General features: G+C 45.1%; 2 long non-coding RNA genes across 3 annotated transcripts in view; one reads left to right on the top strand and one right to left on the bottom strand.

The window, feature by feature from the left end:
- The window catches only part of LOC310835989, a 73,050-nt gene extending 59,277 nt beyond the window's left edge, over positions 1–13,773 (top strand). For both annotated transcript variants that reach the window (XR_014559808.1, XR_014559809.1), the window contains 2 exons: positions 13,421–13,537; positions 13,653–13,773. This is a non-coding gene — a long non-coding RNA (uncharacterized lncRNA). The remainder of the gene's footprint in view (positions 1–13,420; positions 13,538–13,652) is intronic.
- The window catches only part of LOC310836005, a 125,879-nt gene that overhangs the window by 81,474 nt on the left and 19,460 nt on the right, over positions 1–24,945 (bottom strand). The window lies entirely within an intron of this gene.

Genomic DNA, 24,945 nt, shown 5'->3' with positions numbered 1-24,945 from the left:
TTCCATAAAAACCAAAAATACAGTAAAATCACACGTTAAAAACTTCCCTGAACAGGGCTGCCTTAAGATGTCTTCTGAATGTCAGGTAGTTGTTTATTGCTTTGACATCTGCTGGAAGGGCGTTCCACAGGGTGGGCGCCACTACCGAGAAGGCCCTCTGCCTGGTTCCCTGTAGCTTTGCTTCTCACAATGAGGGAACCGCCAGAAGGCCCTCGGCGCTGGACCTCAGCGTCCGGGCAGAATGATGGGGGAGGAGACGCTCCTTCAGGTATACTGGACCGAGGCCGTTTAGGGCTTTAAAGGTCAGCACCAACACTTTGAATTGTGCTCGGAAACATACTGGGAGCCAATGTAGGTCTTTCAAGACCGGTGTTATGTGGTCTCGGCGGCCGCCCCCAGTCACCAGTCTAGCTGCCGCATTCTGGATTAGTTGTAGTTTCCGAGTCACCTTCAAAGGTAGCCCCACGTAGAGTGCATTGCAGTAGTCCAAGCGGGAGATAACCAGAGCATGCACCACTCTGGCGAGACAGTCCGCAGGCAGATAGGGTCTCAGCCTACGTACCAGATGGAGCTGGTAAACAGCTGCCCTGGACACAGATTTGACCTGTGCCTCCATGGACAGCTGTGAGTCCAAAATGACTCCCAGGCTGCGCACCTGGTCCTTCAGGGGCACAGTTACCCCATTCAGGACCAGGGAATCCTCCACACCTGCCCGCCTCCTGTCCCCCAGAAACAGTACTTCTGTCTTGTCAGGATTCAACCTCAATCTGTTAGCCGCCATCCATCCTCCAACCGCCTCCAGACACTCACACAGGACCTTCACTGCCCTCACTGGTTCTGATTTAAAAGAGAGGTAGAGCTGGGTATCATCTGCATACTGATGAACACCCAGCCCAAACCTCCTGATGATCTCTCCCAGCGGCTGCATGTAGATGTTGAAAAGCATGGGGGAGAGGACAGAACCCTGAGGCACCCCACAAGTGAGAGCCCAGGCGTCTGAACACTCATCCCCACCACCACTTTCTGAACACGGCCCAGGAGGAAGGAGCGGAACCACTGTAGGACAGTGCCCCCAGCTCCCAGCCCCTCAAGACAGTCCAGAAGGATGTTATGGTCGATGGTATCAAACGCCGCTGAGAGATCCAGCAGAACTAGGAAACAGCTCTCACCTTTGTCCCTAGCCCGCTGGAGATCATCAACCAGTGTGACCAAGGCAGTTTCAGTCCCGTGATGAGGCCTGAATCCCGACTGGAAGGGATCCAAATGGTCCGCTTCTTCCAGGCGTGCCTGGAGTTGTTCGGCAACCGCTCGCTCTATCACCTTGCCCAAGAATGGAAGATTTGAGACTGGGCGATAGTTGGCCATTGTGGCCGCATCTAAAGATGGTTTTTTAAGAAGCGGTTTAATAACCGCCTCTTTCAGTGGGTCTGGGAAGGCTCCCTCATGGAGGGAAGCATTCACCATCCCACGAAGCCCATCGCCCAGTCCTTCCCGGCTAGCTTTTATAAGCCAGGATGGGCAAGGATCCAGGAGACAGGTGGTTGGTTTCACTCGTCCAAGCAGCCTGTCCACATCCTCGGAGGTAACAGATTGGAATTGATCCCACTCAACTTGACTAGACAGAACTCTAGCACTCTCCCGCCCTGGCCCTGCTCCCACGGTGGAGTCTACTTCTTCCCGAATCTGAGCGATTTTATCTGCAAAAAACTTTGCAAAATCATTGCAGGAGAATATGTGGCCCGTACTGGGCCCCGATGTTACAGGTGGTTCCGCTAAATTGTGAACCACCTGAAAAAGTCCCCTGCTGCTGTTTTCTGCAGATGCAATAGAGGCGGTGAAGAAATTCTTCTTCGCCGTCGCTATCGCCACTTGGTAGGCTCAACGTTGAGCTCTAACCTGTGTCCGGTCAGATTCGGAATGAGTTATCCGCCACCGGCGCTCTAGCCGTCTCAACGATTGTTTCATTGCCCTCAGATCCGTGGAAAACCACGGGGCTTTCCGGGCTCCATGCAATCGGAGAGGGCGCTTCGGAGCCAAACAGTCAATAGCCCTGGTTAACTCCGCATTCCAGCGGGCCACCAGGGAATCAGCTGAAAGGCCATCAACATGGGATAAAGCATCCCCTACCACTCTCTGGAAACCATTTGGATCCATTAAGTGGCGGGGGCGGACCATTCGAATTGGTCCCACCTCCCTGCAGAGGGGATGGGTCGCAGAGAAGTCCAGTTGCACCAGGAAGTGATCTTGAAGCAAATGGGGTACTCGCGATGTACTTAAATATAGATCAGCCAGACAGCATTTGGAGAATAAGAAGGTGAGGTTTATTGCCAGGCAATAAGGTACCCAGTTGGAATATTTTCCAAAGAACTGGGACCCCGATTGACAGAAATCCAGAGGTCTTTATACCTGAGCAGAATACAGCAAATCATTGATCATAAGACAATCACGAAAGATTCACAATATTGTCAGCGAGAATCAGCCAATCAGCAAGCGGTTGTCACGCTACTTGACCCCCGGTCAAACCTTGGTCAGCACCGGATTCTAGTTCTGCTTTCCGATGCTCGCAGTAACGCTCTGTCTAACCTTTCCCCCAGTTATGACAGGACAGGGAGCTTTTGGACATTTTGTGGTTTTGCTCTTCCTGTTCTGTGGATTAATTTAGCCTGTATCTGAGGGGATTTTGTACCAGAATCTCTGATTCATGTCTTTCCCCCTTGTCCGGGGTGCACAGATGTTTAGGGGAAAGGTCGGCTCCTACTTTGCTGTTTCAAGCAGTTTTGTAGTTTGCTAAAGCACAGCTTCCCTTTTGATTCAAAATGGATTATTTCTAACACTGTAAGCCTTGATTATGTGTAAGCATATATGAATATATTGATTATATTGGTTTCTGATAACTGAGTATGTGGATAGCATAGGGGTAGCCCTTCTCCCTTGCCTCATTCCCCCCTTTTCAAGCTCAGAGAGAAGATTCATCTGACTCCTGAGCTTGAACACCACTCAGGACATCAGAATAAACCGTTGTTTCCTGCAATGGGGCCTGTTCCTGCACCGGGACTGGTTCCCTATGCATTCGCTCGTAACCATCGTCTTCCTCTGGCTCATCTGGCACCGGTGGCAAGGCTCGGTATATTGCCAGAATCTGAGGGTCAGTGAGATGTTTAACATTGCGGGCTATCATTCCTCTAAGCAAAGACAGACAACAAGGGATTACAGAAAGAAACAACAGAAAAACAATCCCTCCTATAGCTAAGGCGGTCAGAAGGCCATGCACCCACCCCTCTCCTGGGATCCATGACCACATTTTTCCCCAGGGATTCTGAGTGGGTGAGTTGTCAACTGCCAGGGACTGAAGTTTTTCCAATTCATCCTCGATCGTCTCGTTGAGGTCGTGGAATTTAACCTGGCATCGACCTTTTGGGACAATTTTACAAAAACCGCCTGAACGTGCAAGGAGGTAATCCAAAACCAATCTATGGGTCATCGTCAGTTGGTTCAAATCCTCAACCTCTGACTGCAAGGAGCGCAAGACATGGGTGGTGGCATTGATAGTTTTTTTCAGCCTGCATGTAAGAGCAAACAGTGCTTTCCTATTTTGCTCTGAAACTACTCCTGGGTAAATTCCCATTGAGAGGAATCCTATAAATCCACCCCCAACGCTCCCTACAGAATTTGTCAGATAAATTTCATCTTCACAGTGTTCGCCTAGGGCTGCCCTTTTCCGTCTGCTTGCAAGACGAGGTACCATGTGGTTGACCTCCACTGCAACCGGAAAGGTGAACGCCCCCACACCGACACACTGGAAATTTCCTGGGTGGAAATTCGTCGCCAATCCATCATATAGAAACCAGAGGTTAGGATCTTTAATCATCCAACCGGAACAAATGGACCCTTGTCCGGTGAAATTAACTGAATACTGAGGAAAGTATGGGTATAAATCTGACGAGGTCGTATTGCCCTGGTAGGAGGCATTGTGGGAACCCCAAAGCCAAAATTTATCCGAGCATTGGGTATAATTTCCCAGCCATCCTTTGTCAATGTGGTACTTAACTTGGGGCCAATACTTCCATTTGGAATTCCATACTCCAGTGGCATGACAACAAAAACATAGACCTTTTGTGGTTCTGGTATATCTGATATATCGGTAGGGGATGTCATTCATTTCAGTAGGTGGGGCTGCAAAGAGACCACTCTGATTGTAAAGTAGGCCTGCCAAAACAACATCAGGATCCTTGATTAATCCTGGTATAAGGGACATGTCTGCTACCTTCCTCGGATGTTCATAGTATAGGGTAGCATTTTCCCATATATCTGGAACATGTGTTCAGCATGGTCTATGAAGACATTACCTACTACCATTGGGCCTCTCTGGAGCCACAAGCACATCAATATCAACAGGAGCTTCATTTTCATTTTCCCCATGTATGCCTTCAAGGTTGAACCTTATCAGCTCCAGCTCTAGGTTGATGTTGATACTGTGATCCTTCTTGTATACACAAAATACAATGATCAGGACCACAAGGAGCGAAATTGCAACAATTATATAAGGTAGCAGGTACCAGAACATACCCTTTAGTGAGATATAGCCTCCCGCTCGGCCGCACCCGGTGGACCTATTGGTGGTCCCCAGGTTCTGATCGAACTGGTGAGGTCAACTCACACTGTATACACTCTGCAACTGCCACCTTGAAGGGGCCTGTGGGTGGTGGTGGAAATAGCACCGGGAAATGCTCCTTGGGGAGGTGGGTAGGAGAAGCTTCGTATGGCTTTCCTTGGTTCCCCTGGCATGTACTCTCCCTTGTATGTGAACTATTGTCTTGGTCCTGCTTGTGCCCAATCTGGATTGTAGACCTCCCAAAGAAAGAAAGGGATGTAACAACCGTATGCAGTTACCCAATCCACCCACTTATCACGAATGTCCCCCCTTTTGTCTACCCTTGTTATTGTTATTTGTACTAAGGGTTTATGAGCAAAGTCTGGCCGGAATTTAGGATTTACTGAAATCTTTACTGGTAGGGGTCCTCCCATACGCTGGTGCAGCTCCAAAATCTTCCGGTGTGCGTAGACTCACTGGCTTCCAGGTGCAGTGAGAGCAGACCTGTAGTCCCGTTGCCCGTGCTCCTGCCTGCTTCCGGAGGGGCTAGGTGCAAGGTTTCCTGGTGAGCTTCAGCTTCAGAGGGTCCGACGGGTTCAGCTCACAGTTCCAATGACCCTCAGACCGCTTCAGACGAGAGTGATGAATCCACGGGGTCACTTCCGCTACCTTTACTGCAGTAGGTGTGGCCAGCAGAACCGTGTAGGGACCTCTCCAGCGAGCCGTCAGTGGTTCGTCTTTCCAATCTCGTACCCACACTCGGTCTCCTGGCCGAAAAGGATGAACTGGGTCGGATAAGCAGATGGGAATGTGCTGGAGACACCACCTGTTCAAATCAAGAAAAACAGAAGAAAGAGCCTGGATTTGTTCTGCTGTTATCTGCCCCCCCCACCTGAGTCAAGTCTGCTGTTTTCCCCCTGGCTATTGGAGGTGGTCTCCCATACAAAAGTTCAAACGGAGAAAGTTTCAGTCTCTTTGTTGGTGAACATCTGATCCTAAACAAAGCTATAGGCAACATGTCTATCCATTTACAATGAGTTTCCTGGCACAATTTCGCTAATTGCGCTTTCAGAGTCCGATTCATCCTTTCGGTTTTTCCTGAACTTTGAGGTCTATAGGCCGCATGTAGTTTCCATTGTATTTGCAATGCTTTGCATACCCCATCCACAATTGATGCAATGAAAGCCGGACCATTGTCACTGCCTATGCACCTTGGTAGACCAAACCTTGGAATGATTTCCGTTAAGAGGCGCTTTACAACCTCCTGGGCTTTTTCTGTTTTAGCTGGATATATCTCAGGCCAGCCTGTAAGAGAACATGTAAAAACCAAAAGCGCCTTATATCCTTTTGCCTTGGGCATTTCTGTGAAATCCACTATTAAATTCTCCATTGGCATTAAGCCTGTTTGCTGTATTCCTGGTGGAGGTACTGGGCCTTGCTTGGGGTTATTTTTTGCACATAAAAGGCATGCACGTGATACTGCTTCTGCCAGCTGTGATATCCTGGTTATGTAAAATTGCCTATTCAGGCTTTCCCGCAATGCCGTAGCCCCATAGTGAGTGGACTCATGGTATTGCTTTACTATGTTCCTGCCCAAGGCTTCTGGAACAAATATTCGCTGGTCTGGAAGGATAAACCATCCATCCTGTGTTGGCATTCTGTAAGCCCCCTCTTGTTGGGCCCATTCCTGTTCTGCCTCCGTATAGATGGGCTTTATTTGTTCTAAATCAACTGCTGTAGGAAGAAGAGATGCTGTTATAGAGGCAGGTGGCGGTGGTAGCAATGCTGCCCGTTTTGCAGCCAGATCTGCGAATTGATTTCCCTTAGCTGTCTTTGTGGTTCCTTTGCTGTGGCCTCAGCAATGTATGACCGCTACCTTCCTCGGAGCCCACACAGCTTCCAAAAGCGCTTCTAATTCCGGGCCATATTTTAGCGCTTTCCCTTCTGCCCCAATGAGCCCCCTTTCCTTCCACAAGGCTCCGTGGGCATGTAATGTCAAAAAAGCAAACTTTGAGTCTGTGTAAATGTTTACACTACATCCAGCTGCTAGCTGAAGTGCTCTTGTTAAAGCCACAAGTTCCGCTTTCTGCGCTGAGGATGAAATTGGCAGAGCCTGCGCTTCAATGACCTCATTTTGAGTAACCACAGAATATCCTGCTCTCCTCTGCCCCTCCTTCACAAAACTGCTTCCATCAGTGAAATATTCTACATCTGGGTCTTTTAAAGGCTCATCCTGCAAATCTGGACGGCTAGAATAAATTGTGTCCATTACTTGAATGCAATCATGAGGTTCATGATCCACTGACTCAGGAAGGGGTAACAAGGAAGCGGGGTTCAGGGTGTTCACAACCTGCAAATGTACTTGTGGGTTACCACATAAAAGCCCTTGATATTTCGCCATTCATTCGTTAGAAAGCCAGTAACTTCCCTTGTATTCCATTAACGTTAACACAGCATGAGGCACATTCACATAAATCTCTTGTCCAAAGGTGAATTTAAATGCCTTTTTGACCAATAGGGCTGTTGCAGCTACTGATCTCATACAAGGTGGCCATCCTTTTGCCACTGCGTCCAGTTGTTCTGACAAATAAGCTACAGGTCTTTTCCAACTTCCCATTACTTGAGTCAAGACCCCTGCTGCAATTCCAGATTTCTCATGAACGAAAAGATAAAAAACTCTTCCTGGGTCAGGCAAAGCCAAGGCTGGAGCCTGCATCAGTTTAGACTTTAACATATTGAAAGCTTTCCTTTGCTCTGCATGCCATTCGAAATGAGCATTCTCTTTGCCTTTCGTGCTTTCATACAGAGGCTTTGCTAGGGTGCTAAAATCAGGGATCCAAATACGGCAAAAGCTTGCTGCCCCCAAAAACCCCCGCAATTGCCTGCGGCTTGTGGGTTCCTTAATGATACATATGGCTTCCTTCCTCTCGCATCCCAACGTCCTCTGCTGGTGAGAAATGTGAAACCCCAAATATTTCACTGTCTCTTGGCAAATTTGAGCCTTTTTCCGAGACACCTTGTATCCTGCCTCCCAAAGGAGATACAGCAAATCCTCTGTGGCCTTTTTACAAGTCTCATAACTGTCACATCCAATCAATAAATCATCCAAAAATTGGAGAAGAATCGTTTTCCCAGGTACTGAAGGGAATTTAGACAAATCCTGGGCAAGGGCTGTAGCAAAAAGTGTTGGCGAATTCTTGAACCCCTGGGGCAACCTTGTCCACGTTAATTGGGTTTTTGTCCCCTTGTAAGGATCCTCCCATTGAAATGCAAATGTTGGCTGACTCTGGGATGCAACACGGCAACAGAAAAATGCATCTTTTAAGTCCAACACTGTAAACACAGTTGCCTCTGATGGAATCAATCCTAGGAGGTTGTAAGGATTGGGCAAACATGGATGCAGAGTCTGTATTAAATTATTAATCCTTTTCAGATCTTGGACTGGGCGAAACTGATCTGAATTTGGCTTGCGCACTGGAAAAAGTGGAGAATTCCAGCTGGACTGGCACTTTACCAAAAGCCCATATTGCAAAAACTTGTCTATATGCATCTGCATTCCCTCTGCTGCTTGTCTTGGGATTGGATATTGTCGAGTTGCTATTGGCTTTGCCCCTGGTTTTAGATTTACTATGAATGGGGCTATATTCTTCGCCATGCCTGGTGGGTTGTCCTCTGCCCATACTCCAGGTGGGGCTCTCAGATTCTTAGGAATCTGTGAAATTTCTTTTTGAGAGTCTTTACTTGACAAAGCCACCATCATTTTCCATGCTTGTTCCCTAGGCACTTCCACTGTAACTATCCCAGATGCAGCCTGGGGTAATTTCATTTCTGCCCCTTTTGGTGTGAATGTGATCTGTGCTTGAACCTTTGATAGAAAGTCACGTCCCAGCAAGGGAATTGGGCATTCAGGCACATACAGAAATTGATGTGTAAGTGTTTTCCCTCCAATCTGGCATTCTTGAGGTTGCAGAAACGGTTTTAGGACCCTGTTGCCTGTGGCCCCCACAATTGTCACTGCTTGGTTGCTTTTTGCTTTTAATGGCTTTGTGAGCACCGAAAATTGCGCTCCAGTGTCTATCATGAAATTTACTAAACGGCTCCCCAATTTAACCGAGACCATGGGCTCCTGGGAGCCTAAAGAAAGAGTTGAGCCCGGTCTGTCCTATGCATTCTCATTCTCATATTCCTCCAATTGCGCCAATCCAACAAAATCTCTGCTACTTCCTCTGTTCCTCACATATCTTCCTGCTTGCATCCTTCCTCTCTGCGATTCCCATTCACGTCCACGTTCCCTCTGATTCCTGAATCCACCTTCTCCCTCTGCTTCCCTTGCATCAGGGCACTCCTGTTTCCAATGACCTTCCTTCCTGCAAATTGCACACTGATTCCTTCCCAATGTCAGTCCTCTTCCCCTTCCACTTCCACTTCTACCTCCACGTGCCCTACTTGAACCTCTCCCTTGGGCCCCTGCATCAAATGCCGATCCTTGGCTGATGGCTGCAGCCAAAAACACCGCCTTTTGCTTCATCTCCCGAACTCTGTCCTTCTTAACCTCATTTTCTCTGTTCAAGAAAACCTTTTGAGCGATTGCTAGGAGCTGATCCATTTGCAAGGTTTCAAAAGCGTCTAACTTTTGCAATTTCCTCTTAATGTCCGTAGCACTCTGAGCCACAAATGCCGCATTTACCATTTGCTTACTTTCTGGGGCTTCTGGATCAAAGGGGGTATAAATCCTATATGCCTCCATCAAGCGTTCCAAATAATGAGAAGGAGATTCATCATTCTGTTGAACAATTTCAGCAACCCTAGAAATATTTGTAGGCTTCCTGGCAGCACCTTTTATAGCCTTTACTACTTCCTGCCGATAATTGTCCAAGGCGTCCTTATCCCTTTCTGGGTCCCACCCTGGATCTGTAAGTGGATATCTGGCACGGACCCAAGCATCTGGATTGTTTTCAGAATTTGGTATCTGGGCCTTGAGATTGTTATCTGCAGTGGTATCTATCCTCCTCCTTTCCTCAGAGGTGAAAAGGGTCATCAAAAGATGCCTGCAATCTTGCCATGTAGGCAGATGGGTTACCATAATGGAAGCAACTAAATCCAGCATGGCCTGAGACTTTTCCGAAAAGGGTACCGTATGTGTTTTCCAATTTAATAGATCAGTGGTTGTAAAAGGAACATATTGAAGAGTCCTTGTCCTTTCAGGCCAAGGGCCACTCGGTCTTCCATTTGCATCTACTGGTCGTGGCTCTTGGGGCCCCAACACAGCCCTTAGGGGAAGCATTGGCGCTGGTGCCCCTTTGTTATTACGTAAATAATAACCTCCTTTAGGAAACTGAGGCGAGGCTGGGCTTTGAGATGTGCTAGGCAAATCACTTTCTCTCATTTTCAGGACCAATTTTTGACCAGAATCTGTAATTGCCTCCATTAATTTCCATAATTTTGAACTGTCTTGGCTTCCTGGGGTTCTCAACGAATTTGTTTGTTCCCCCCATGCTCCAGATATTTGAAATGTGCTGGTTCCTCCTTCCGCTCCCTCTGTCTGTGTCTGCCTGACTGACATGTCCTGGCTGAATTTTTCCTCGGGAGGGGAGGGTAACGTGCTTTGATCTAAAGCAGCCGCTGGGTTTGGCTGGGAAGGCAAATCTGGAAGCCTAGGCACATCCAGCGTTGCTTGAGAAGGTGGGGCTCCCTGTGAAACTTGTTGAGAGTTATTTACCGCCAGCTGAGATGGGCTGGGCACAGGTATCTGTTGGGCTTGTCCTGCCCTTGCATTTTGACTTGGCAACACTTGCCCTGAAGGCGGCTGCATTGCTTGGTTTGTGCTGCTATAATTGTATGGCGGTGGAGGGATTCCCTCCTCCTCTGGCGGAGCAACATAAATTTTTCTGTCAGTTGCAGAAGAATTTGTGGCTTTCCTGGCTTCCTGTCTTACTGCAAAAATCTCACAGCTGCTATTATTCCCCTTTATCCTGAGCCACTCCGGATTTTTTAAGCAAACAGCGGTCCATTTTGAAATATAATAGAACTGCTCCTTAAGCAAATCCGGTTTCTGCATTATTGAATCCATAACCGCTTGACATATCTCAATCCTGAAGGTACCTCCCCGTGGCCAATTTTTGACCTGTTGGGGCCAAATCTGTTGGCAATATTTCTTTAAAACCTCCTTACTTGGTTTGACCTCTCCTGGTTCTTCTGGGAAAACTCTTTTAAAATTTTCTAACATGCATTCTAGGGGTGTACAGGCTTGAACTGGTTTTGAACATTTTCCCCCCATAGTTCTTTGCAAAAAACTTTCCCTCTTCGCCAGGCAAACTTTCAACTAGGCAGTTTCAAAAATAGGACAAGAAAACCCACAGTGCACGCTTCCCCCTTTTTTTCTCAACACACTCTTCCTTTTTATATATCACAGTCCTTACTCATTCAACCACAAGTCCCTGGACACTTTTCCATTCGATCATACACACACACCACCTTTTTTTTTTTCCCCACCCCCCTTTGCCTGCGGTGAAACAACTTTGGCAGAGAAACACATACACACACACAGCTGTTTTGTCTTTTTGTTTTCCCCAACCTTTTCCTGCAGAACCTCCCTTTTCCTCCTTCGGCTCCCCAGCTTCTCCTCCCCTGTTCCCTTCTGGGAATCCTTTTCCCTTTAACGGGAGGTTACTAGTGGGTCGCCCGAGTGTTGATCAAGCACTCATCATTTTTTTTTTTCTCAACTCACCGTGAGTTCCTTTCGTGGCGTGCTTTTCCTGTCGGCTCACGTTCAGATTCTCCTTCCTCGGTCCTTGCCTCCGTCTTGCCAAGGGGCCCGGGCCGAGGCGATTGCCCCCCTCCTTCGGAAATGATGTCCGAGTGGCGCCTGGAGTTGGAACAAGGTCCCCAACACGCCCCCCGCAAGAACCGGGCGAGGCTCTTTTTGGGTAAAAAAAACCCTACTGGCCTGTCTGATCCGAGTCACGGCACCAAATGAAGCAAATGGGGTACTCGCGATGTACTTAAATATAGATCAGCCAGACAGCATTTGGAGAATAAGAAGGTGAGGTTTATTGCCAGGCAATAAGGTACCCAGTTGGAATATTTTCCAAAGAACTGGGACCCCGATTGACAGAAATCCAGAGGTCTTTATACCTGAGCAGAATACAGCAAATCATTGATCATAAGACAATCACGAAAGATTCACAATATTGTCAGCGAGAATCAGCCAATCAGCAAGCGGTTGTCACGCTACTTGACCCCCGGTCAAACCTTGGTCAGCACCGGATTCTAGTTCTGCTTTCCGATGCTCGCAGTGACGCTCTGTCTAACCTTTCCCCCAGTTATGACAGGACAGGGAGCTTTTGGACATTTTGTGGTTTTGCTCTTCCTGTTCTGTGGATTAATTTAGCCTGTATCTGAGGGGATTTTGTACCAGAATCTCTGATTCATGTCTTTCCCCCTTGTCCGGGGTGCACAGATGTTTAGGGGAAAGGTCGGCTCCTACTTTGCTGTTTCAAGCAGTTTTGTAGTTTGCTAAAGCACAGCTTCCCTTTTGATTCAAAATGGATTATTTCTAACACTGTAAGCCTTGATTATGTGTAAGCATATATGAATATATTGATTATATTGGTTTCTGATAACTGAGTATGTGGATAGCATAGGGGTAGCCCTTCTCCCTTGCCTCAATCTGACCATGGCACTTCTTTTGTTTCACTTTTACTTAGTGTCAGATCACCAACATCCATAGAGGTAAACACCAGGTCCAAGGCATGTCCGCGGCTATGGGTTGGGCCAGACTTATTCAGGGATAGCCCCATGGAGGCCATGCTTTCCACGAAGTCCCGAGCTGCCCCTTGTAAGGTCGTGTCGGCATGGATGTTAAAATCCCCTAGGACGACCAAGCTAGGTGTCTCCAGGAGAACATCCGCCACGACCTGAAGCAGCTCGGGCAGGGAATCCTTGGTGCAGCGGGGAGGTCGGTACACCAAAAGGAATCCTGTACTGCCCCTATTGCCCAACTTCCAGAACATGCACTCAGAAAACTGGGTCTTCCCAATAGGACGCCTGGTGCAAACTAATGACTTTCTAAAAATCACTGCAACCCCCCCTCCCCGCCCACATGACCTGGGTTGCTGTGCGTAAGAGAAACCTGGTGGACAAGCAGTGGCAAGGACAGGCCCATCTGCTTCATCCAACCAAGTCTCTGTTACACAAGCCAGGTCTAGTCCTCCATCCATGATCAAGTCATGGATGGCAGTGGTCTTATGAATCATTGACCTGGCATTGCACAGCAACACTTTCAGGTCATGTGGGTATCCCTTGCTGATTCTAGTATCCATCCGGTCAGGACCAGACCCGGAGGCAGGAATAGTCCTCAGACAACGACTAAACCTGCCTCCTCTGTAATGACATGGTCTGGTCTTAGCGTAACTCCTCCTCCTACCCGTGATCACTGAGATCGGTTGTCCCAGTGCATTCCCCCCTGTGGAACATGCCCCAGCCATTTTGTGGGCTGGGGCCCACTCCCCGGCAGCCCTGGCCCCTCCCCCTAAGAACAAAATAACAACTTATACAAACAAACAAAACCAATAAAACAATACAAACAAAAAAATGTAAAAATTACAAAAACATCAAAAATAGAAAAAATAATTCCCCAAACCCAACCAAACACCCATCCCACCCCCACCCCCCACATACAAAAAATCCAAAAGAATTTTTTAAAAAACATTTTAAAAACACTCTGTGCCCCTCCTGCAGTAACACTGTCCTAGTGAGGCCTGTCAGGCCCCGCCCTGGGCCAGGTGGTAAGTGGCAAGAGCAGGGCCCTCAGGCACTCACTCAGGGGAGTCCTCCTGGGCAGCAGGCAGCAAGCAGCATGCAGTCCTTATGAGGCTTCAGGCCCCGCCCCAGGCCAGATGGTAAGTGGCAGGAAGGAGCAGGGCCCTCAAGCACTCACTCAGGGGAGTCCTCCTGGGCAGCAGGCAGCAAGCACCAAGCAGTCCTTGTGAGGCTTCAGGCCCCACCCCAGGCCAGATGGTAAGTGGCAAGAGCAGGGCCCTCAAGCACTCACTCAGGGGAGTCCTCCTGGGCAGCAGGCAGCAAGCAGCACGCAGTCCTTATGAGGCTTCAGGCCCCGCCCCAGGCCAGATGGTAGGTGGCAAGAGCAGGGCCTTCAGGCACTCACTCAGGGGAGTCCTCCTGGGCAGCAGGCAGCAAGCACCACGCAGTCCTAGACAAAATCTTCCAAAAATTGGAAGCTTTGGACAAAAAAGCGGATGAGCAAACGGCTAAGATTGACCAAAACACAGCCAGTGTTAATAAACTAACTGAACAAGTTGCTCTGAATGCACAATCAATTGGGAAACTATTTGAAGCCACCACAGAAAATCGCAAATTGGCCGAGGAAGCCAATCAAAAAGCTGAAGCATTAAAGCAGGTGGTAAAACCATTGCACAAGCAGATTGGTGAACAGCAGGCTTACCTATCTATGATAGAACTACGGAGCCGGGAAAATAACTTGAGATTGAGGTCAATATTAGAACTTGAACAAGGGAATTTGATTGAGTTCCTGACAAAAGAATTTTCCAAGTTTTGGCCATTGGAAGAAGAAAAGGACTTTAAAATTGTGACTGCTTTTAGACTTGGAAAATTAACAAGGAAAGACAGGCCCAGAGACTGCTTGATTACCTTGAGATCTAGGGAGGAAAGAGACAAAATACTAGGCCTACATTACGAAAAGTCACTTGAAATTCTGGACAGAAGAGCAGAAATTTATAAAGATATCCCAAAACAACTTTTGGACCTTAGATCCACCTACACAGAGTTAGCAAGACTGCTGAGGAGCAATTCAATTGTTTTTAGGTGGGAATTCCCCCAAGGACTATCTTTTACATTCAGAGGGAAGAAGGTGAAAATTAAAACAGCCGAGGACAAAGAAAAATTTTTGAGTGCTTACGGAGAGGACCTTCAGAAAGGGATTGAAAGATTTCCAGGGTCTGGGTCATCGCCTGTACCTACACCTTCGGGATCTGAGGATCAGGAGAAAGAGACACCATCATCAAAGGAATAACAGATTTGTCCAGGATGTCTCTGCAACTTCTGAGTTGGAATATTAATGGCTGCAATTCCCCGGAAAAAAGGAAAAGAATATTTCATGTATTGAAGAAAGAACAATTGGACATTATTTGTTTGCAAGAAACACACGTGACTAGGCTCCATAGAAAAGTGTTAATAAACAAGAGACTAGGCCAAGAATTTATCTCTTCGGATCGAGTTAAGAAAAGAGGAGTGGTGATATACGCAAAGGAGAGCCTGTCACCAAAATTTTTATTTAAAGATGAGCAAGGAAGAATTTTGGCAATTGAGATACAAAATCAAGGAGAAAAGTTTTTGATATTAGGAATCGATGCACCAAATGAGGGGAAATCGGAATTTTACAAGAAGCTGCATGAGATAATGCTGGACTATCTGGACTATAACAACATCATTATGATGGGGGACATGAATGGGGTGCCATCAACCAACATGGATAAGTCACACAGCCAAAATGTGACAAAAGATGGCAGACTACCTAAAACTTTTTTCGAACTGACTGACAATATGGACTTGATTGACATTTGGAGGACAAAGAACCCCCTAGGAAGAGAAGGAACATTCTTTTCTGAAGCCCAACTGACATGGACAAGAATCGACCAAATATGGATAACTAGAGGTCTGGCACCTAAGACAAGAAAAGTGGAAATCTGCCCAAAAACCTGCTCCGACCATAATGCCGTAAAGATGGATATGAGACTAACTCCAACCAGCTCCTTTAGATGGAAGATGAATGACAATTTATTTAGAGATCAGGAGATTACCAAAAAGGCCCAAAAAGCTTTGAAGGACTATTTTGAGATAAATTTGAACACTACAGTAGAAAAAAGAGTCATCTGGGATGCAAGTAAAGCGGTTATGAGGGGGTTTCTGATACAACAGAACACTATAAAGAAAAGAGCACAGAATGAGAAAAAAGACAAGATTCTGGAGAAAATTAAAGAATGTGAGAAGAAGTTAAGATCGAGACCGAAATCACAGGAGATTTTGAGAGAAATTAAACTTTATCAAGCACAATACTCCAAATTGATAAATCAGGAAGTGGAGTGGAAAGTTAAGTTAATGAAACAAAGATCATTTGAATCGGCAAACAAATGTGGAAAACTGTTGGCATGGCAGTTGAAAAAGAGACAAAAATTAAATACGGTTACAAATCTAGAGATTGAAGGAAGAAATATTCAGAATCCTGTGGAGATCAGAAAGTGCTTCCAGAGATATTTCAAACAATTATATACTCAAGGGCCGCAAAATGAGGTTGAGATAGAACAATTTTTGATAAGGAATGGACTACCAAAGTTGTCTCAAGAAAATAGGACAATCCTGAATTATAAAATAACACAACAAGAGATTGAAGAAGCCATTCAGAATATGCAATTGGGCAAATCTCCAGGGCCAGATGGGCTTACCTCCAAATATTATAAGACATTGAAAGATTATTTGATACATCCTTTAATGGAGGTTTGCAATGAAATCATGGAGGGGAAGAACGCACCGGAATCGTGGAAAGAAGCTTTCATCACATTGATACCCAAATTAGAATCTGAAAAGACACAACTTAAGAACTACCGTCCCATCTCCCTCCTAAATGTGGATTATAAAATATTTGCAGACATTTTAGCAAGTAGATTTAAAAAAGTTCTGAACGAAGTGATTCATAAGGACCAGGCAGGCTTTCTCCCAGGTAGACATTTGTTTGCTAACACAAGGAACATTATTGATATTTTGGAACTTTTGCAAACAAATATTAATACAAAGGCAGTGTTAATATTTATAGATGCGGAGAAGGCCTTTGACAATATTTCATGGAAGTTTATGAAGAAAAACCTGGAAGGGATGGGAGTGGGACGGGGATTTGAAAATGGGATAGATGCAATTTACTCAGAACAAAAGGCTAAATTGATAGTTAACAATGTGGTGACGGAAGAGTTCAAAATTGAAAAAGGAACACGACAAGGTTGCCCTATTTCTCCTATGTTATTTATTTCAGTCCTGGAGGTGCTCTTGAATATGATTAGAGGGGACCGGTTGGTTGAAGGAATTCAGGTCGGAGAGAAACAGTATAAACTTAAAGCTTTTGCAGATGACCTGGTTTTGACCCTACAGGAGCCAGAATCTAGTACGAAAAGGGTATTACAATTGATTCATGAGTTTGGTCGGGTGGCGGGATTTAAACTAAACAAGCAAAAAGCTAAGGTATTAGAAAAAAATTTGACATCTTCAGAATCAGAAAGGTTTCAGAAAGAGACAGAGTTAAATGTGGTTTAAAAAGTAAGATACCTAGGGGTAAACATAACAGCCAAAAATCTGAGCTTATTTAAGGATAACTATGAAAAGTGTTTGTCAGAAATTAAAAGGGATCTAGAAGGTTGGTCAAAATTGAAACTTTCCTTGTTGGGCCGAATTGCTGCTATAAAGATGAATGTATTGCCAAAAATGCTGTTTCTGTTCCAGACTTTACAGATTGTGGATAAAGTGGAGTGTTTTGGGAGGTGGCAAAGAGATATCTCCAAATTTGTCTGGCAGGGCAAAAAGCCCAGAATTAAGTTTAAGATATTAACTGATGCTAAAGATAGAGGGGGCTTTGCCCTGCCAGACTTAAGGTTGTATTATGAATCAGCAGCTTTTTGCTGGTTGAAAGACTGGCTGCTTCTTGAAAACACTGATGTTCTAGATCTGGAAGGTTTTAACAATGCTTATGGATGGCATGCATATTTGTGGTATGACAAGGTTAAAAGTCATAAAGCTTTCAAGAACCATATTGTCAGGAAAGCAGTGTTTAATGTCTGGACGAAATATAAAGACTTATTGGAAAACAAGACCCCAAGGTGGTTATCACCAATGGAAGCTAAGGCTCGGAAAAGACTCAATATGGAGGCCAAATGGCCGAAATATTGGGAAATATTAGAAAAACATGGAGATAATTGGAGGCTGCAGAGTTTGGAGAAATTAAAAGATAAAGTGTGAGATTGGCTACATTATGCTCAGATCAAATAGGTTTTTAATTTGGATAAAAAAAAAGGATTCCAGGTGGAAAAATCGAAGTTAGAAACAGAATTGTTAGAACCTAAGACTAAGGTACTTTCAAGAATGTACAACTTGCTGTTAAAATGGAACACACAAGATGAAACGGTTAAATCAGCTATGATAAAATGGGCACAGGACATTGGGTATAATATCATGTTTGCTGACTGGGAAAAGTTATGGACCACCGGTATGAAGTTCACGGCATGTAATGCCTTGAAAGAAAATATTATGAAAATGATATATAGGTGGTACATGACTCCAGTCAAGCTTGCAAAAATATATCATCTGTCTGACAATAAATGTTGGAAATGTAAGGAAACTGAAGGAACGTTCTTTCATCTCTGGTGGACTTGCCCTAGAGTTAAGGCTTTCTGGGAAATGATATATAATGAGTTGAAAAAGGTATTTAAGTATACCGTTCCTAAGAAACCAGCGGCCTTTCTTTTAGGCATTGTTGGCCAGAAGGTGCTAAAGAAGGACCGAACATTCTTTATGTATGCAACAACAGCAGCAAGGATACTTGTAGCCAAACATTGGAAAACCCAAGACTTGCCCACACTGGAAGAATGGCAGATGCAACTGATAGACTATATGGAACTTGCAGAAATGACTGGCAGAATCCGAGACCTGGGAGAGGAAGCAGTGGAAGAGGACTGGAAGAAATTTAAGGACTATTTACAAAAACATTGCAAATTGTATGAGTGTTAAGAAAGATGCAAGAGTGTAAAAAACATGGCACCACTAAGCTACTTGAAAAGATTATGAACATAAGTGAAATCTAAGAAAAGATAAGTTTTGGATAAATATTATGTTTAAATTAAGTATTTAAGGTCTGGATAAAGGTATCTAAAGCTAGGGACACAATATTGGAAATTTATAAAATAAGAATTGAAATAAGGTGATAATTTGCTGGTTAAAGTTTTATAAATCAGGAACGCAGGAACGAGAGATGTGAGGAAGTCCAAAAAGTGAAGAAAATATGTTTATTGATGTAAATGTTTTTTCTTTTTTTCTTTTTTTTCTTTTTTTCTTTTGTTTTTTTCTTTTCTCTTTACTGTACTAAGAAAATCTTTAATAAAATATTTTTTTATAAAAAAAATCTAAAACAGCTTATCTTGTATTGCTTTCTTTGAATTTGTGCCATTTAGGTTTTTAAACCTTTTTGTAAAAGCAGCACTAGAATTTTCACAGCTGAGTCCTCAACCCTTTATTACTGTGCTTTCTTCAATTTGGGCTTTGTTTAAAACTTGCCCTTTATGTTTTCAAACCTTTTTTGTAAATTCATTATTAGAATCTGTACTTTTGGGTCCTCAATCCTTTATTACTGCGCTTTGCTTTACCTAGGTCGAGCTCGGATTATAATACTTCAGAATTTTTGAGGGTTCTACTCCCCCTTTTAAAAAGTTTTTTGGTCATTTAAAGTTTATGATTTTTCTATTTCCTTCTGAGCCAGCATCCCGTTAAGGCTTTGTTCTATTTTAGGTTTTCTAATTTTTTCCTTAAGCTTTTTGATTTTTATTACTAAGTTTATTTCCACAAGATAATATTTCTAGTCGATTACTTCTCGTTTCAGGGATTTTCACGGTATTTCATTTGTTTTGTGCAATGCATTAGACCCCCTTGGCAGAGTCTGCCACCGCTCTGGTAAGGACAAATTCCCTGCTTTCTGGGCTTCTTCTCCCCAGCGTAATATCAAGGGGTTTCTATATTCTGCAGAAAAGCAGGGAAAGTGACTTGCACTTCTTTTTCTTCCAGCAACACCTGACCAACCTGTTGCACACCATCCTCAGGATGGATGAATACAAGGTACCTGTGCACCATTACTTTCCACTGATAGCTGTCAACTTCCTGCATGCCCAGGAATTCCTCAAGTGAGGAATTCCTCAAGGGACAAATTCCTTCAGCTTCTGGGGTTTTCTGGTCCAGGTTGATTTTCCAAGGGAGACTATCCTTCAGGTGGCTACTAGGTAGCAAGGATGAGGAAGGCATTAGTCATAATTTCTGGAAGTATCAACTTCTGGGGAAGCCTTGTAAATGTGGTTTTCCAGTTTGGTTATTGGTGTTCTGGTGTGGGGTACTGACACAGGAGAAAATGGCTGGAGCAAGGAGGCCCCTGCTTGGTTTTGACTCTTTCTTTCCCACCAACAGCAGAGAGTCCCCCAAGGCCCCATTCTTGATCCCCATGCCACAGTCATGTCATCTTTGGCTACACTGAAGAGACTGTATAGCCAAGCAAGGTCTCTGCCCAATAGAACGTAGCAAAGGCATCTTTACCAGTGGAGGGGCAATTGTAATCTCCTACACAAGGCCTTCCAGTAACATTGTTATGGCTGGCTCCAAGAAGTATCGTTCCCAAAGTTCCCCATTTAAAGTCTTTCCTCTGGATGCAGATAGCAGACAGCTGCCCACCCCAATGTAGACGGCAACCTCAGTGGGGGTTCCCCAACATGCCCCCTTCAGAATTTGGACCTCACCCCTACTATGTACTCGTTTACCTTAAAAATTCTGTGGCTCATGTCAAGGCTACTTTGAGCCTCCAAATTGTCTCCAGTTTTAGTTCTCTTCAGAGTAGGCCCATTGGATTTGATGTACATGATGAACTTAGGTCCATTCACTTCAGTGGGTTTGCTTAGCACAAAACATAGTTGGATCCAACTCTCCAGCTGTAAGACTACAGATGGTGGATAAAACGAGAACCTGTCTAAACCTCCATTTAGAGGGTTTCTTTCTCTCTGGGTCTCTTGAGCTGCTTAGCTACCATATGTGGGTCTATCCCTGCAAGGAAGCACTGGGCCACCTGTTCACCTGGCTGCAACATGATCACCCGCAAGTCTGGAAGCTCAGCCTTGGAGGGATATCCCTACTTTTGGACTCTGACATGGCAAGTGATGCTCAGAGGGAGAGGGAGGGATTTAGATTTGAATCACAGCCAAGCACTGTTTTGCAGGTAAAATGGTGAAGGGTCTGTGCTAAAAGAAAAACTGTTGGACTTTTCAGATCTTTGAAAAGATTCTCTCCTTTGTGTAGGACCCTTTGGTTCAGTGGCTGTTACTGCTAGATTTCCTCCCTTATGCAGAATAATAATAATAATAATAATAATAATAATAATAATAATAATAATAATAATACTACCCCGGCCATCTGGCCGGGCCTCCCCAGGCACTCTGGGCAGCTTTCAACAGGGTATTAAAAACGCAAGAAAACAAAAACATTAAAAACTTCCCTAAACAGGGCTGCCTTCAGATGTCTCCTAAAAGTCAGATAGTTGTTTATTTCCTTGGCATCTGTTGACATACTTGACAAGCTGATGTCCGCACAGAGCTGATGCACCCAGTAGAGCTAGCCGACCTCTCCAGGGAGCTGGGGGAGGAATGCCTGAAGATGCTGGCTGAAAGCTCCTGCGGTCTGGCTGCCCATGTGAGTATTATGGAACAACCGCTTTCTGGATTGCACGTTACATAATAGACTGCAACTGGTAAGGTTACTTTGCTTTGTTTGCAGCTTTGCACAGGGTTATCCCATTTCATCTTCCCAGCAACCCAGTAGAGGTTAGTTATGATCCTCTACTGAACGTCATAGCCATAGCACAAAACTGCATGGAAACTTACAATATACGAAGCACAAAATACCACATTTTTCGCTCTATAAGATGCATCCCCCCCCAAAAAAAGTAAGGGAAAATGTGTGTGTGTGTTATGGAGCGAATGAAGGCTGCACAGCTTTCGCTGAAGCCAGAAGAGCAAGAGGGATTGGTGTGCACCAATCCTTCTTGCTCTCCTGGCTTTAGGGATAGCCGCCCGAAGCCTCCTGAGCGCAGCGGGAGCCTCCCGCTGTGCTCAGGAGGCTTCGCGTTGCTTTCGCTGAAGCCAGGAGAGCAAGAGGGATTGGTGCACACCGATCCCTCATGCTCTCCTGGCTTCACTTTGCTGAAGAGGCGCTGCACAGCTTTCCCTCTCTGCACAGTTCCCCTTCAGCGAAGTGGGAGGAGAAATGGAAGGGGCTCCGCTTCTCCTGCCACTTTACTGAAGGGGCGCTGCACAGAGAAGGAAAGTTGCGCAGCACCCCTTCAGCAAAGCGGGAGGAGAAACAGAGCTCTTTCCATTTCCCCTCCCGCTTTGCTGGAGAGGCACTGAGCAGAGAGGGAGAGAATTTTTTTTTTCTTGTTCTCCTCCTCTAAAACTAGGTGCATCTTATGATCGGGTGCGTCTTATAGAGCGAAAAATGCGGTACATAATAAAAATAATCAGTGCACAAAATTCAAAATAACAAATAATAAAAATAATAAAAATAAATGTGACAGAAGTTATGGTAACCTTACGCTTTGCTTTCAGCCTACTCAAAGAGCTTTCCATCTGTTCGATATATGATTTCTACTCCGGTGGGGAGTTTCCCTTTGACAAAGTGTAGGATCATGGCAATGAAAATAATTAATAGAGTTGGGGCAATAACACAACCCTGATTAACACCTGATCCCACTGTGAATGGTTCACTTTGAGAGCCATTGTTATCTGCAGTTGTTGCTGTCATATTATAATGAAAGAGTCGAATGATGTTCGCAAATTTATCTGGGCAGCCAATTTTCAGAGGGACAGTCTACAGGGCATTACTATTTACAGTGTCAAAGGCCTTAGGTCAGTAAACGCCATATACAGAGGTTGGCTTTGCTCTCTGAATTTTACTTGAAGCTGTCAAGTGGTGAAAATCATGTCTATTGTCCCCCTAGAAGGTCTAAAATAATTTTGGGATTCAGGAAGAGTAGCTTCAGATATTGTTAAGAGATGCTTTGCTAAGATCCTTGCAAGAATTTTGCCGGCTGCAGCTAATAAAGAGATGCCTCGATAGTTTCCGCAATCCGTTCTGTCACCTTTTTAAAAGAGACTGATAGTTTTGGCATCCTTAAAATCTGCTGGGATCTCTCTCTCCCATGAGCTTGTGAAGTTGTTGTGTAAGTTCAATTCCGCCCACTTTGAAGACTTTGGCAAGTATTCCGTCAGGTCCACTGGCTGAGGCGTTCTCAAAGCAAAGGAAGGATTGAACTCTGATTAATAAGAATACACACAGAGGCTTGAACCAGCAAGACTCTGGGAGGGGTGCGTATAATAATCTCTGCGTCTCTCCACCCTTCGGCCCAGGTCGTTTTATTCACAAAAGAACTTTTTTTAAAAAAATAAGTTTTTTATTTATACAACAAGAAAAAACAAACAAACCCAAATACCAAATTACACACAAATTACAAAAATAACCATAGACACATAATTTTCTTAGCAAACAATAAAACATCTATTGGTCTTAACACTAAAGACCCAACCTCCCATCTATTCCATATTTCAAATTCATATTACTTATTGCCAATACACACTTTTATCATAATTAAACTTATTCTCAATAAATCTAATTTCTTATATCTACCTTGCAACTATTACTGAAGTTCCTCGAATGCTGCAATAGAATTTAAACTACTATATTTATTTTTCAGATATTCTTTGAAAACCACCCATTTAGAAACAAATTCCTGTTTTGATTTATTCTTTATTTTTTCTGATAAACCATCTAATTCAGCATATTCTGTCAGCTTTTGGATCCAATCTTGTATAGAGGGGATTTCATTACTCTTCCATTTTGCTGCGATCAAAACTCTTGCTGCCGTCGTAGCATATAAAAAGATACCCTTCCTCTTTTGTGGAATATCCAAATCTGTTATTCCCAGGAGGTAGACCTCTGGTTTTTTATTAAAAGAGATCTTTAGCATTTTTTGCAGTTCTGCATGTATACTCTCTGAGACTACCTGTATTTTCTTACATATCCACCACATATGGCAGAATGTTCCTGAGTCTCCGCATCTCCAACAATTACTTGACACATTTTTATACATTTTTGAAAGTTTCCATGGTGTTAGATACCATCGATTTTGCATTTTTTGAAAGTTCTCTCTAATTGTGTAACAATTTGTGAATTTCCAATTGATCTTCCATAAATTTTCCCATTGGGCCATGGTTATTGAATGGCCAAAATCCTGGGACCACCTCACCATTGCCACTGTTACCTCCTCCTCCTTGACTGTCCAGTCAAGGAGGAGTCGGTAAGTTTTGGAAAGAGTTTTTCTTTTATAATTTACACGTTCAGATTTGAATCGGGAAATTTCTGTTGAGAACCCCTTTTGTTTGTCAGATTTAAATTTTTCAAATAGCTGATGGTATTGGAACCAGTCTGAAATGTGTTCTCTTATTTCCTCAAAGTTTTTAAAATTTTATTTGGTTATGTCAGAGCTGCCTCTAGGTCCCAGCTCACAGAGGACCAACGCCCGGTTGATGTAATGTACAAAAGTCTTTATTGAAGTTTAGTTTCCATTTCAAACCCCAGAGCGTGCAGCCCTACGTCTTGACTCTAGATCGGCGAAGTCCCCTCTAAGTCACTATCCCTTCCGCACCAGTTTAAGATCCTAGCCCGGCTCCACCTCCTGCGCTGTTCCTTCCTCCTCTGGGTCCTTCTGCCCCCTGGGGTTTCCTCCTTCCTGGACTCTTCTGACGCTGACCCCCCTGAGTCTTGCCCTTCCTTCCGGCGGGCTTTAGGACCTGGCTCCCTATCCGGGCTACCTGCTGTGCCGCTCGCCTGTACATTTGAACTTGGCACGTGCGCCCAGCCTGTGACTTTCCTCTTGACCGTTTCCCCGCTCTCCGATGGAGGCGTGGTCAATCCTGACTCATCTCCTCTCTCTGGTGGTGAGAACACTGGTCCTGATGCCTGGGACTCCTCCCCCCCACTGCGCTCTGGTGGGGAAGCTGGTCCTGATTTCCAACTGCTGCTCAGGGAGTCCCCGCTGGCCCCTTCCTTCTGGGGTTTCCCCCTTGGCACCCCCCTTGCCCTGGCCATCGGCGCTCCTTTCTGTGAATCTTCCGATTCGCTGGAGAGACTCGTGGAATCTCTCTGACCACTGTCACTGCCTACACCCCCCTCGGATTCCTCCTCCTCGCTCTCCATTTGCTCCATCTCCTGTGTCTCTGCTCCTGAACCCCTGACATCCATCCCCCCCTCGAAGCCCCCCTTCCCCCCTCCCCCTCTTCAGGTGCGGGTTCCGGGAGCTCCAGTGTTGTGGGGGTGAGCGCTGGATACAGTTTGTCCCCCGTGGCGTGCCGCCATCGGGATAAGTCCGGGAAGTCCTGCATGGGCTCATCGACGGCGATCTCCTCTGCTTCCATCTCTTGGGAGGCGTGTTCGAAACCTGGAGCCACCCCCAGATCCCCCAAGACCCCCTCTTC

Source organism: Podarcis gaigeae (assembly GCF_964106915.1).
Source record: "Podarcis gaigeae genome assembly, chromosome: W".
NCBI lineage: Eukaryota > Metazoa > Chordata > Lepidosauria > Squamata > Lacertidae > Podarcis > Podarcis gaigeae.
This window is presented reverse-complemented; position numbering and strand designations above follow the sequence as displayed.